General features: G+C 42.1%; 1 protein-coding gene and 1 long non-coding RNA gene across 5 annotated transcripts in view; one reads left to right on the top strand and one right to left on the bottom strand.

Moving 5' to 3' along the window:
- Positions 1-13,534, bottom strand: part of LOC118509665 (rho-related BTB domain-containing protein 1) — a 39,938-nt gene extending 26,404 nt beyond the window's left edge. For 2 of the 4 annotated variants that reach the window (XM_036050648.1, XM_036050649.1), the window contains exon 1: positions 12,478-13,491. The gene's annotated coding sequence lies outside the window, so the exon portion shown is untranslated. Of the gene's footprint in view, positions 1-12,477 lie in introns of all 4 variants that reach the window. The other 2 variants (XM_036050645.1, XM_036050647.1) reach the window with 2 other exon arrangements.
- On the top strand, positions 10,074-10,895 carry LOC118509793. The gene is made up of 2 exons (XR_004905939.1): positions 10,074-10,326; positions 10,424-10,895. It is a non-coding gene; the product is annotated as an uncharacterized LOC118509793 (long non-coding RNA).
- Positions 13,535-13,873: the final 339 nt, after the last annotated feature.

The raw sequence follows: 13,873 nt of genomic DNA, 5'->3' as shown, positions 1-13,873 counted from the left end.
CAATCAACCAATTTGTCCATAATTTTTCTTTTTTTTAAGTTATTTTTTAAATTTGGAAGGTAAAAAGTGGACATAAATTCACGGTCCACCCACCCACCATTAAATGTCACTCCAAACGACACTTGATCCTTTTCATCAGGTGTTGGAGCACAAACATGCGAATGTCACTCAAAGGTGCAAACCTTCCGCATGGGTGTTGTTGCTGGGTTCTTCGCTTTAATCCTGCATATCCTCACACCTTAACCCTGCTTAACTCCGAGCTGCGGACCAGTTATGTACTGTTGCCGGCTACTACTACCGTCAGCTACCACACGTCGGACGAAACAATGTGACCGAAGGCGCGCTCTCTGATAGCAAATGTCATTTGTTGACATTTCTTGTCACCGAGATATGCGAACCAGCTCTATCAAACAGAGCAGTAGAGTGGAAATTATCGGATGGATATGGTTGGGAGTAGTTTCAATAAAATTAAAATTCCGTAGACTAGCAAAGGAGAGAGAAAAAAAAACGACACCAAATTAAAGAGGAAATGTCAAAGTCGTTAATAGATTCTTTATGAGTGCTATAAAATTAACTCTTTGATAATACAATAAAATAAACAACCTCTGACACGACAGGGCCGAGGTTCAAATCCCATCCTCGTGCGCAGAGCTGACTACTTTGCTACGGTTAAATTCAAGTCACAGAAAGCCAGTAATGGCAGGCCGAGACCTTCCGAAGTTGTAGTGCCAAGGAAGGAGAGTTAAAATAAACTATTGAAAAAATAAGAAAAATCAGTTAAAGGAACACAAACATTAAAGACAAGAGTTAATAAAGGAGCATTAAAGAAAATATAGAAGAAAATATAACAGTCAAACACAAGGAGAATAAATATAGAATTATCAATAAAACACAACTAGAAAGCAGAAAACAACAAAACATTAAAACCCCAACTTGAAACAAGACTTGAAACATTATTTTTAAAAAAATACAAAAACAGAAAAAAATCCTATTTACTCCAATTTATCGATCCCGTCAGGTTCGCCTATTTATATCTTCATAAAACTTTCCCCATAAGCTAGTTTTTTTTTCTCTGGCTCCATTTACTCTACTACTTTATTGTTTTTAACACCTTCATCTATAGTTTCGTGTCGGGGACAATTTTTTGTTTTTGTTTTTTCGACATCAAATGGCATTTGGAAGGAAAAACGGCACTATTATCAAGCTGCAGTTGTCCAACGGCAACACGAATGCATTAGTATTCATTAAATTACTCTCATGATTCATTGCGAGCGACCACCATTGAATGGTAAGCGCTTTTATTTCATTTTCATTTGCTAGACGAATGCTCTTGTTTTTTCGTTGTTGCTGAGCTGGCGACTACCTTCACCATTAGTGTGTGTGTGTGTTTTTTTTTTATGGGGCGACAGTTTCACTCTGTCTCATTGATTCAGAATTGGTGACTGGACCCTCTAATGCTCATGGCAGCGGCTGTGATCGCTCATAAAATGGCCTAATATAATGGGCAACACCATCGCGCTCCTTCAAATCAAAAGTATTGTACCACCATAAGCAACTGATAACAGCAATGTGCATCGAATTTGTGGCTCTTTTTTTAATATTAATATTTCCCCCCGACGGTCGCTAAACTCTTGATGGCGCCACAACGAAAAGCATTTTCATTTCCCATCCACTGAAATCGTGCTTCACAGTTTGTGCCTTCTGGTAGCACTTTACAACCACAACCCCTCAAGGTTCCCGCCACTAGCAAGGGAGGGAAGTGTGCAAGGGAAGGGTCGGCAGCACAAAAGGATTAGTGCTGGTAATTTACATCTACACTTGCTTCCGTCACCTGTCACCAGTCCGCTGAAGAGCGCCCACAGCGAGAGGGCGCACTGTCTGTCACTGGGTGGACATGAGATACTTGTGCCCTTTTTTTTACTTCTTCTTGCTTTCCACTTGAAGGTAGGCCGAGCTGGGAAAAAGTGCTATGCTAGTGACAGGGAAAGCTAATCGCTTTTATGGTGTTGTTTACCGTGGTACCGCCCGCTAGAGAGGAGGACCGTTGGAAACAGATCAATTTTGCAGCGCGCAACGGTAGAAGAAATACTTATCTATTGTATGCAGGACGGTTTGCGGAGCATTTTTGATTACTGAAATGAAATTATTTTCCTTCGTGCTGTGGCCTTTGGATGTGGAGCAATTGGGTTTATTTTTTTAGTTTATTCTTTTTCTTTCTTGGCTTAGCGACCTATTAGGTCATGCGTGCCATTTCTGGCTTACAAGACTTATTGATGCCGCATAGTTGGATAGTCAAGTCTTCACTCTAGGGGAACGGCCTAGATGAGATTTTAACCCCGGTTCTGCCGTGTGCCCGGACACCACTGTCACATCTACCACCCCCATACTTTATCATTATTTTGTTATTAGAACATTTTATACAGGTCTATGCATGGTATCCGTCGTTTCAGCACCGTTGAATGAACGGGTTAAAAATTTGCGAAAAACGACAACTTTTGTACAGTGTTTCTAAGATCATTCTCGGTGTCTCTCAAACATTTGTCTAACAATTGTACCCATACTTATAACAATATGAGGTCGATTCGGACTTATAACAAGATAGGGAGACACTTGCTGCTTGTACTGCTAACATTGTAATAAGCTACCTAGCGTGTGTTCAAGTTTAAAGGAGTCAAGGGGTGATGCCCAAAGCAAAAAAAAACTTGTTTTAAACAGTGTTCCCGCCAAGGTATCGGACAACTCAGCTTCACTCGGAAGCTCGAACCCTTCTTGCCAGGGACCAGATTGAAAGGAATCTAGACAATCTTAAATCAAAATGTCTAACATCCGATTTTAGGATAATCAGAAAGCGGTTCAACGGCAAATAGGCTTTATAAAAAAATATATTTACATTTTGTAAATATTGCTTTTTAATGTTAAACATATGTTAAAATAGGTTATATAAGTTAGACAGATTATCATAGGATGTAAATAATGCATGGGGTGTTTCCTTTCATCCCAGCTAGGCTAAGCTGCTAGCCTTCCACTGCCAGTGGCATTATCTGGTTGAAATAAAATACAAAATATTTTCTAACAATCACAAAACATTCGATAGAAAACCACATTGTAAACACATGGTAGAAAGTGACATCTGAATGTGTTCAAAACGGACCAATACTTGTAAAAAATATTATTGTAAAATAAATTCTATTATTTGTTCTTTAAAAGCTCATAACGATAGAGTGCAATGAAAGCGCAGATTACCTGTATCAATTTTCCCTCCTCACCTCAGAACAAACCGTGAAAACCATCATGTTTTCGAAATGTTTTTTTTTTTTTAAATAATTCCTGATTAAAAATGCTACCAACGAAGCTTCTCAACTTTAAACGATAAATTACATTCCTTAAGTAATAATATCGGACGATACCTGCGATAAGCAACATCCAGATAGAACAAACCCTCGTAAATCAGATTCATATTATGCATAAGTTTTGCCTCTCACCTTATGCTCCACCGCCACCTTTCGTAATACACTTACCTCAGGGCCCTTACCCGTCAAGGGATTTTGGGACCCCTGGAAAACTAAATTTAAACTCTCATCGTCAGTCGGGACGACTTTCATTCATGAACTATTTCTCTCACTCTCACGTTCCGCTCTGGCACAAGCTTAACGTTCCCTCCCATTAAGGATGAGGATTCACTCGCAACACCCAAAAAACGCCGGCCCACCGAACAGCGAAAGTTCCAACAGATTACGTCGATAGATCGGCCACCAGCGGTGTAGATTACACGGCCAAGCAGCACATACTACACCAGGCGCCTCTGGTTGCGGTGGTGTGGTTGCGAATCTTCGCTACAACAAGGACGAAGAAAGCAAAAAGTAATGTCCCATACACTCACGCGCCCACCGCTACACGACATCGATCGTTCGTGCAGCTGGTGCTGTTTGCTGCTTAGTTTGCCTCTAATTTATATTTTTGTTTTTCGCCGACCCAAAGCAGACGAACACTTCACCGCGCGTCCTGGGGTTTCCTTTGATGACGTTAGTTGAGAATTTTGCTTTGCGCTTTGGTTTTGGTGCTGTGCTGTGCTGTGGCTTCAGCATTGCATTGGCCCCCATGAAATCGTGGCTGTCCGAATAGCTGGCGTCAGTCGGCTTCTTACCACGCGTGCCACACGGTCCTTCGGTGTCTTAGAAGCCATCGGCTAATGAGTGTTGGTGGCGGAACCTGCAGTTCCCAAGGGAGGTGGGTGATTTTTTTCTACAGCCAAAGAATGATTGGGTCACATTTATCATTTCCGACTTTCCGATCCAACCCCCGAAGCAGAAAGACAAACTCTTGTCACTAATCCTGATCCCAGACCCCAAGAAAGGAATGAGAGACAGCAAATCACTTTCTTTGATGCCGTCCGAAATTAGGTAAACTTTCATCCAATCAACGCATCTTATCAAGTCCCTGAAGCCAAAAGAAGCAGGGGAGGAGGAAAAAAGCTTTCACTTCATTTTCCTTTCCTTCACATCCGAAAAGCCAGATCCGGGTCGGAAAATGTGGATCCTTGCTTCCATTTTCTTTGTCGTTGCTTACACTTCGTCTACACAGGAAAACGGTGCTGACTCATCGGAGAATCCGCAGAACGAAACCAGCCGGATTCCAACGGCACGTGAGTTTATTTTTAGCTTACCCAGAAGAAGGCGTCATCCGTGCGTCAAACAACACATCATCCAGCATGGTAAACGCTCCTTCGAAAGTTAACAAAGTTTACAAATTTGCCTTTCGCTGCTGTTCGTGTTGCGGTTGTACCTAATTTAGTACATTTGCTTAAAAGATATTATACTTTCCCCGTGTTTAAGGTCCCACCATTGGGGACATTGAATTTTGGGGATTGTGCCATCTTATGTAATCTACCCCCAAGCTGCCATCCCACGGCAAGTATTACCATTTATTAATGAATGAATTATCACATTCCATTTACGAGACTCCAACCCTACAACAGTCTCCTTTCCCCACCGAAAAATCGATCCTCTCGGAAGGGAGTGTCATAAAGAACTCCCAAAAAAAAAAAAAAGGGGGGAATGGCCACATAGTCCACCCTCGGGGTACACCTATTACCCAAAGCTCATTAACCCCGTCACCTGGTAAAACGTTCACCAGTGCGCCACCGAACCGGACACAAGTTTATGTAACCCTGGGATCCGTGATCGAGTCCCACAGAGAAGCGCGACAACGCTAAAAATAGTCACGAAAAATGGTCAATAACCAAAAAATAAAAAAATGGCTGGCTCATTCATAATGCTTGCTTGCTTGAAATAGGGAGCTTTACAGTTTGTTGTGGAAGCGATAAGAGCACAGGACCGCCACCCCAAAAATAAATATGACTGATGGTGGTGACTGCAGTAGCCCTAATTCCCTAACTATTCTCACCGTGAGCGAATCCTCGACAAGGTGCCCACGAAAAGCACGAATCGATTTGTAAAGGTATCACACAAACATCTGGGGGAAAGCTTCAAAATGTGATACTCCCTACTTTATGGACCAATTTGAACACTGAACAATGGAGTTGGCGGGTGGTTGTTTTAGCACGAACCTTAGAGAAACACCCCAACAAAGAGAGAGAGAGAGAGAGAGAGAGAGAGAGCAAAAGAGGGCAAATAATGAAACAAAAACGCTAACATATCGCTGCATGATGCCATTTTTGGTTTTGTTTTTCAAACAACTAAACCTTGACCGAAACCAATTATTAAAATACTTTTCTCCCTTTTCTGTTCCGTTTTCATGTTGCTATACCGAAGAAAAATAAAATAAATCGGAAAAAATGTACATCAAAGTCAAAAACGCGAAAAATTGCAGGGTTTTCCGCTGTGCTTATGCGTTTGAATTTGAAAAATATGAATCCAGGAGAACATTTTCAACAATTCCAAGAACATACACATAAAAAATCTTATTTATGCACAGAAGAAGACAGTTCTAAATGTATAAAAATATGCTTTTTAGCTATCAATAAAAGCGATAAACGATGGCTGAAAACTTAATGAGAGTCATATATAAAAAATCAGCTTACAGACAGTCACAAAAAACCACTTTCATTAATACATTGTAAAGCTCTAACATTGCAGTTCATTACTAAAAATATAGCCAGCTAAACATCATCTTCATCATCATCTAACCTAATCGTAATCAATCAATCATCATGTTGTGTTAGTGTTATCAGGCGCTACAACCGCTTTGCGGTCTTGGCCTGCTGCAACAATCCTCGATACCGCTCACGGTTTAGCGCCGTCGTCTGCCGTTCTGGCGGACGCATCAACGCCAACACTCCATCTCAATCTGGGCCTACTAAACCTCCTCTGTCCGTATGGACGGCCTAAAAGGACTTTACGGGCTGAGTCGTCCAGTGTCATTCTCCCACCTGACCAGCCCACCGGAGCCTGGCGAGTCTAATTCGCTGCACGATGGTGAGATCATCGTTGTAGCGGCTCCTCCATTGTCCTTCCACACATACGCGGCCAAAAATCCTTCTGAGCATCTTCCTCTCGAACGCGGCTAAGAGGGCTTCGTCAGTTTTGGACAGAGTCCATGTCTCAGAGGCGTATGTGAGTTCTTGGACTACCAAAATCATACTCCTAAAGAATCTTGGCAATTATGACATATTTAATATTTTAAAGAAGCTTATATACGAACAGAGTGATGAACAATAAAATAAGACCACCTAATTTTGAAATTATGAAAATCAATCAAAATGAATTGAATTGAATGAATTAATTGATAATGAAATTATGTTACCAATTTTCAATAAATCAACGAGGTTTTTTTTTTTTTTTGGAAAGCAAACTTCTCTGTTGCTAAACTTTTTTAACTAAATTTAAGTTAACATTTTTTAAATTTAGACAATGATTAGATCGTTTTTTGCATAAAGATTAAATTTCGGTAGGAAGTTAAAGTGTTGAGGATGTGGTTACCAAAATTTGGTAAAATTATACCCAGTTGTGGAATAGAAGGCAATAATTTTAAAAATTAATATACAGGTGGGCTAATTCTAATTGTTCGTCACTGTGTACACATCATTACACCGTCACCAAATAGAGTATGCAGAGGGTCCACAACTCTCCGAAACTTACAGAATTACTGAGTACAGAAGTTCATTTCTACTATTATATTTTACTACACATTATACGCTTTTAGTTTTGACCGACTGTGATTACTTTTTGAACTACGCCGGTATGCCCATTTTCGCACAGAAACTAGAGGTTAAGTCCTCTAAAAATAATTTAAATAAATCCTTTGTAAAAACGATAGCTTACGGGAGCATTAGGAACCTTTGAAACATGTTATTAAAATCTCAATTTTCGCGAATAAAAGCTAAAACTAAAACCATCAGCATACTCCATTCATGTTCAGCTATTCAACTAAACTCCACCATGCGGCGCGATCGATGGCCCTGGCAAACCCTGCAAATTGGTGGAGCTACCGTTACAGGATGAAAATAGGTCCCCCGTCAATCACGCAAGGTGAAAATGAAGGATACAACACAACTACCACCACCACCACCATTACCTCCACGGTTTTATATCCTTGCGGTTCTCGCCGTAACGGTCGCTATGTAGCAGCACTACCAATTTCAAAACCTAACCTCCATTTGGTGGTTCACAATCGATAACAAAAAGCTGCTCTCCATTTTGCAGCTGTGGAGCGTTTACACACAACCCGCAACCGATCCCGACCCCGAAAAAAAAAGTTTATAAATTAGCCACAACAAGCAAAAGCAAAGCCCGAAGGCACCTCCACCTTCTGCCCACATTTTATCTGTCGTCGATCCACGCCCGGGAACTTTTTAGTACCGAAAATAGTACTCGCAAGAGAAATGAGCTACGGCAAGAGCAGACTCATAAATATGATGGCTTGCGTGATGTTGAGTTTTTTTGGCCTCCAAAAAGATTTTTACCCCCAAAAAGGACACACAAGAACATTAAAACATCCACCAAAGCACGACTTTCTTGAAGACGCAACTGAATCTTTTTTATCGCCCGTTCGTTCCGTTTGATGCATCTTCACCTCACGACCGACCGAGACGCACAACACCATCAGGCAACAGCGTGAAACAAAAATCAATATCCACAAACCGCCCGCCAAGCAAACATTACACAATGTTTGCGGGTAAATACAACCGGGCCAGCCAACAGAACACCACTCGAGACGAGCCTCAAAAAGGGAAGCAGCCCATATCTCGCTCGAGGGTCTGTCTCTGATAGTGTGGAGTTACTTCATCTTTTTTTTCATTTCCCGCAGGTTCCCGTTGCGATCTTGCACTCCCTTTAAAAATGGAAAGTTTTGAACTAACAAGATGGTGGGCGACTTTTGGCGATACCGAGGCTGCGAGCCGGCTTCACAAAACATGTGTGTGTGTGTGTGTTGCTGAGCTATATAGGTGATTATCACTTATGTAGAATGTTCCAATATTCTGGAGGTGTGTGGAGATAATAGTTGCTAATGATCACTCTAATGAGTAAGGGCTCTTAGTGCTGGTGCTAATTACGGATCGAACGTTACTCACGAATACTTCTTCCCTATCCGTTACTAACCGACTTTTTTATGATTCAGTTGCTCTTATATCTTCCAACAAAGCCTTATCCCTATCCTCGAAGGACGCACTCAAACAGGCCACCAGACGCATCAGGGGTTAATGAATGATGTCCAATCTGCTACCAATGCGGATAATGATGCGCTACTTCCCGGTGTTGCTGCTGTTGTGCAAATTCTGCGGAAGGATGTCACGATGCGGCAATCCGGCATTTCCAAACAACAAAAAATGCTGTCTCCAGGACAATTGCTACACGCTGCAGTATATCGACAACACGGTCCTCTTTCTCACGCCTTACTAAACACTGAAACAGATTTGGCGCTACCGGAACGGTCCGAAATGATCTTAGCGACCACACCCTCCCAAAACACATTTCAAGATCACACGTGACACTTGGCAAATGCTAATTTATCATCAACAGGGCAAACAATCGGAACCGGGCGCGTTTTGGGCAAACAAAACGTGACCACTGTGTGTCTGTGTGTCTTATGCTGACGGAGCCACAAAGCTAACGCTACTAAACGCTGGAACGAGCATTGGGGATGCAAATTAAATTAAATGCATGTTATCATACGCACAGCACCGCTGGGGTTGGGTGGTTGGTGTACGGGATGCGTCGAGATTTAGCGCCATTTAGAGGGCTAAGATAACAGTACTAAACACACCGCGATGCGTGATATTTAATTATCGACCACCGCGATGACCACGCGCAAACGTGAATCAGTTTGGTAAGGGTTGCCCGGTCACTGACGCATATTTATGCTATCAATAAGGAAATAACTCCTATATGCTAAAACACTTCTGATTAAAACGTAAAAAAGAGAGGTAGTTGCAAAGGAAATAACTTCAAGTGTAGCATCAATACAGATGGAGCTTTTGTGTGGGGGAAAAATCAAACACTTCTTACTGCCGGAAAGCAATGAATGAAGCACAACTTCAATTGAAGTACATTGAACCATTGCGCGCAAGAGAGATGATGGTGAACGAATAAAAAAACCCCGACAAAGGGAAAAAACTTCAGACACTGATAAGATGCGTACCACTCACTTCTTCTATGGGTGAATGTATTTATTTGTGGCTGATAAGACATTGTTATTCGGCCAATAAATTGTTCAGCGGCTGAGTGAGTTGCGTCGGGCTATAAATACCTCCGGACAGTAGCAGTGAAGAGGGGCTGAATTGGATGCGTTTTTGGGACGGGCCCATAGGATGTTGAGAGTGGTGAGACTTTCAAAGGATAAGAGGATTTGAGGTTGATTTTCATCTGGAGAAACCATCCGGTAGCAATGACTGATTGTGAGTGATCAATGATGTCATGAGCTTTTTATGGAGTTCAGAAGAAAAAAAACCCATCGAGTAGAGAGATTCCTATCAGGTTAGTCTATAGCAGTCACAGGATATAGTTTTCTGCGGTGGCTGCATCTAATAGACTATGCTCTCCATACATCAGGCCTAATTTTTCTTCTTCGTCCAGTAACATCTTTCTTTCCACAAACTTCCTTCTTCTTTGTCTCAAACATCGACCCAACTTCCTATCAGCCAATAACGTTGATTGTAGGCCAATTATGGAGGTATGCAGCTGGTCGTCACATACAGGACACTTACAATCACACCATCCGAAGCGGGTAACTGCCATCCGGCACGATCCGTTGTAATTACACCGCGCACACGTATCGCGCCTTCATCCATTATCCTTTCCCAATGGCCAATGCCAGTCCCCGGAAGATTACCCCGTTTTGGACAAAAAGACCACCGAGCGCGGGAAAAACGTACGTACATCACCTTATCACCACTGTGCTACTTGTTCGGAAATAATTTCCAAAAAAAAACCAACAAAATAACCAACCAGACCGTCTTCTGCGATAGCTTCGATAGGTGGTCGGTCGGAACATGTCCTCTTATCGTTATTGGACCCCTTTAAAAGATGTCAATAGATGTCGACTGCTTAATACGCTCGTTTCGGTTCCCGGTCCCATCATCAGCGATCATCATCAGCGCCGTGCACACAGAAGATATCTTCAGTTAATCTTTGATGGTAACGACCGTCACGGTGGTAACACAGCAGAACAGCGCCAGATGTAAGATTTGGGTCCGAAGATAAAACTGCAAATGGTAGTAGGTATTGTTGTCTTATCGTGTCTAGCCGGCGACTGTCACACAGGCGATTTTGGGACAATTGATTTCGTTGCATTAATTATTTCTGCATACTGGCATTGTGCTCTAAGTGCAAGAGAACAAGGAAGCGGCTATTCTTAGCTAAAGCTCCTCTTTACAGATTCTTAACATTCGTTTCGCAGAATTTTATTTGACAATAGATGAATTCAAAGTTGCTTCAATTTAGATGACGATTTTTTGTTATTAATCAATCATGCTTCAATTAGATTCATTTTAGAATCAAAATTTTCGAGATTCCGAAACTTAAATACCCCGTTTTACTCAATCTCTCTTCTTGGCTTAACGAACTCCTTGGTCATGCCTGCCAGGCTTACTAGACTTAATGATACAACGTAATTGGATAGTCTATCCTCACTACGGGGGAACGGTCCGGATGGGATTTGAACCCCGGTCCTACCGTATGAACCACGCCTACCGTGTTTTACTCAATATAAGTTGAAAATTTGAGATAATATAAAAAATACGTTCCATATTCGAGAATTTCTTATTTTTAATTGGCAATACAGCTTCCCGAATTCTTGTCATTGCTTGATTTTTTTACTTGATTTTTTTCCGTAGTAGCTGAATAGTCTATCCTGCGTATGGAGAAGCGGTCTGAACAGGACTCTACACAGAAATCGTCATACAGCTCCATAAAAGGAAAATCGCTTATTCAACACGAACATGGCGTTGTACGAACTGAAAAAAAAAACATTCTGTATTTTATAAAGTCCTTGCATAAGGCATCCCGTTTCTTCCATGGGAAATACTATGCAGTTCTAGTGAAACCTAACAAATCAAAGCACAGCTATCAACAGAGCAAATCAATGGCCCTATGACTTTAAGCCAAGCCCCAATAATATCATTTGTGCAAGTTTGTTTTGTAGGACAATCTAATTGGATTGTACGGTGGATTTCTCATCGCGCAACTAATACACAAAGGATTTAGTTCGCATGCATATAGTTGTAAGATATATCAAGGGCAGGTAAAGGTTTCATTTTCTTAGGCTTTTGAACAACTCTTTCCATATTACATATATGCAGGTCGGAAGAATTCAACTGATACTCCGCAAAGCGTACTAATGCATCGGACAGTTGTCATCTGCATTGTTTATCAAAGCAACCTAAGAAAAAAAGAGCACACTTCGGAAGTACAGCAGCAAATGGTCATCAGAGGAAGCAAATGGAAAAAGAAACAAAGAAAAAAGCAGAACGAACCTAGAGTTAGGTGCCCGTGTACGCAATAATCGCAAACGTGCAAAAATCAATTTCAAAGCTCAACGAGCCAGCCCACAAACAGAGAAGGGCTTAGGGCCTGGACAGAGGATCCGTACCCCGGTATCGCTTCGATATGGTCCACAGCTGCTGCTTGACAAAACTTCGACAAACCACCGAAACGATTTGCCCTTTCGAAACACGTCGTCTGTGGTGGCACATTCGGCGTGTGGCAGCAGCACAACACGCAAAGAGGATCAATAGAAATTCTCGATTCTACCATGACTCGATACTATCGAGGCGAAATAGAATACCACAAACGATGTTGGACATAACAAAACCTCTCTCTATTTCAGTGAATAATTGCATCATAATTTGTGATTAAAACTAGAAGCTCCAACAAATCTGATAAAGCAACCTGTCTAAGCAACCATTGCTTTTATCAATTTATACTATCAATTTATGCTGCGGTCGAATAAAACCAAACTCTTTGAGACAATTTGTTTGTCCAATGTTAGCACCATACAGAGACAGTAACGCAACACACTTACACGTCCTAATCAGCTGGAACACAGATTGCCCCAAGGGTTGGGGTGCCGGGTTGTCTACGGAACGGCCGGCTGCCTGAGATGCACGAGACGGCTGCTAATATCCTTTCGATCCTTCTTCCTTCGACGTCAAAACACGGTCGCCATCAAACATCTGACAGACGATGGACGATTTCACACTTGATTTTTTTTTTTTTCTTCACCAGAGCTTTCCACCGCTCGGTGGGCGAAACCAACGGCACACGAAAAAAGTTTCACACCAAAAACGCAAAATCAAACAAAACAGCACCCGGCAAAATCTGGAACACCTATTTTTCCTCCCTGATTCGGCTCAACACACAATCGTTGACGCACTTGTCGCAATACGCACACACACACTCAGCACATTCCTACACAGAAACACATGCACGCACCAGCAATAATACTGCAGCAGAAGCAGCAGCAACGCACACACAACAAGTGAAGAAAACACCTGCAGTTGACGAGGACGAAAGGGTGGGTAGTACACTGATTGCTGTGTGGAAAACCCCACACCCTTTTACAGCAGGATTCTTCCGACTCTGAGGAGCCACCGAATTTCCCTAGCAACTCGCGACAATCGTTCGTTCCCGACAGACGTGTATTACTGCATCCGGTCACCTTACTAAGGCTGGAAGTTTCATGTGCTGTTTTTCCTTTCTCGCTTTGCTTGCCACCCCGATTTTCCAGCAACCACAACTGAACCCGTGCGATCCTTGTAGCGCTCGCTGACGGCTGGCGAACTGGACCCAGCAAAGGTACTATTTTCCCCGTTCTATTAAATGGCGTTCTGGCGTTTTCCAGCCAACGTTTATTCTTCACGAGCCGCGTCGGTTTTCGGTTCCAGCACCGTCGTCGTCTGGGTCGTCTTGGTGTGTGCTTTTTTATTGCCACCCTTGTTGCTTTTCCTCTATTGTGCCCTGTGCGAGACGACCCACTACACCCGTCGAAAGAAAGAAAACCGTCGGACCGCGCTTTGAATGAAACAAACGATTGAATGGGGAAAGGGACTCGACGCGGCTAACAACCCGTTGTTGTTTGATGGTTAAGCACGGTTTGCACATCCCGGTAGGTTCTCGCAACTTGTGGTAAGGTGCTTTTCGAGCAAATAGTATGTAAACATTCGACTTCATGTTGTAATTTTTCTACGCTGGCATTCATTCCCTCTGCAGTTAGATGATGTTGGTACATTTAATTTATTTAAGACGGTCTTTCTCGATTGAAATAACTTGTAACTGCCGTACAGCAATATGATACACAAGTTGACACCAACCGGCAACAACAAAATTCAAGTTTCATTCGCTTTTTTAACCCTTCAAGCACCATGAATTTTTCCATAGAAACAGTGTTATACTAAATTTGGTTTTTATAATCGAAACTA

Source organism: Anopheles stephensi, chromosome 3 (genome assembly GCF_013141755.1).
Source record: "Anopheles stephensi strain Indian chromosome 3, UCI_ANSTEP_V1.0, whole genome shotgun sequence".
NCBI lineage: Eukaryota > Metazoa > Arthropoda > Insecta > Diptera > Culicidae > Anopheles > Anopheles stephensi.
This window is presented reverse-complemented; position numbering and strand designations above follow the sequence as displayed.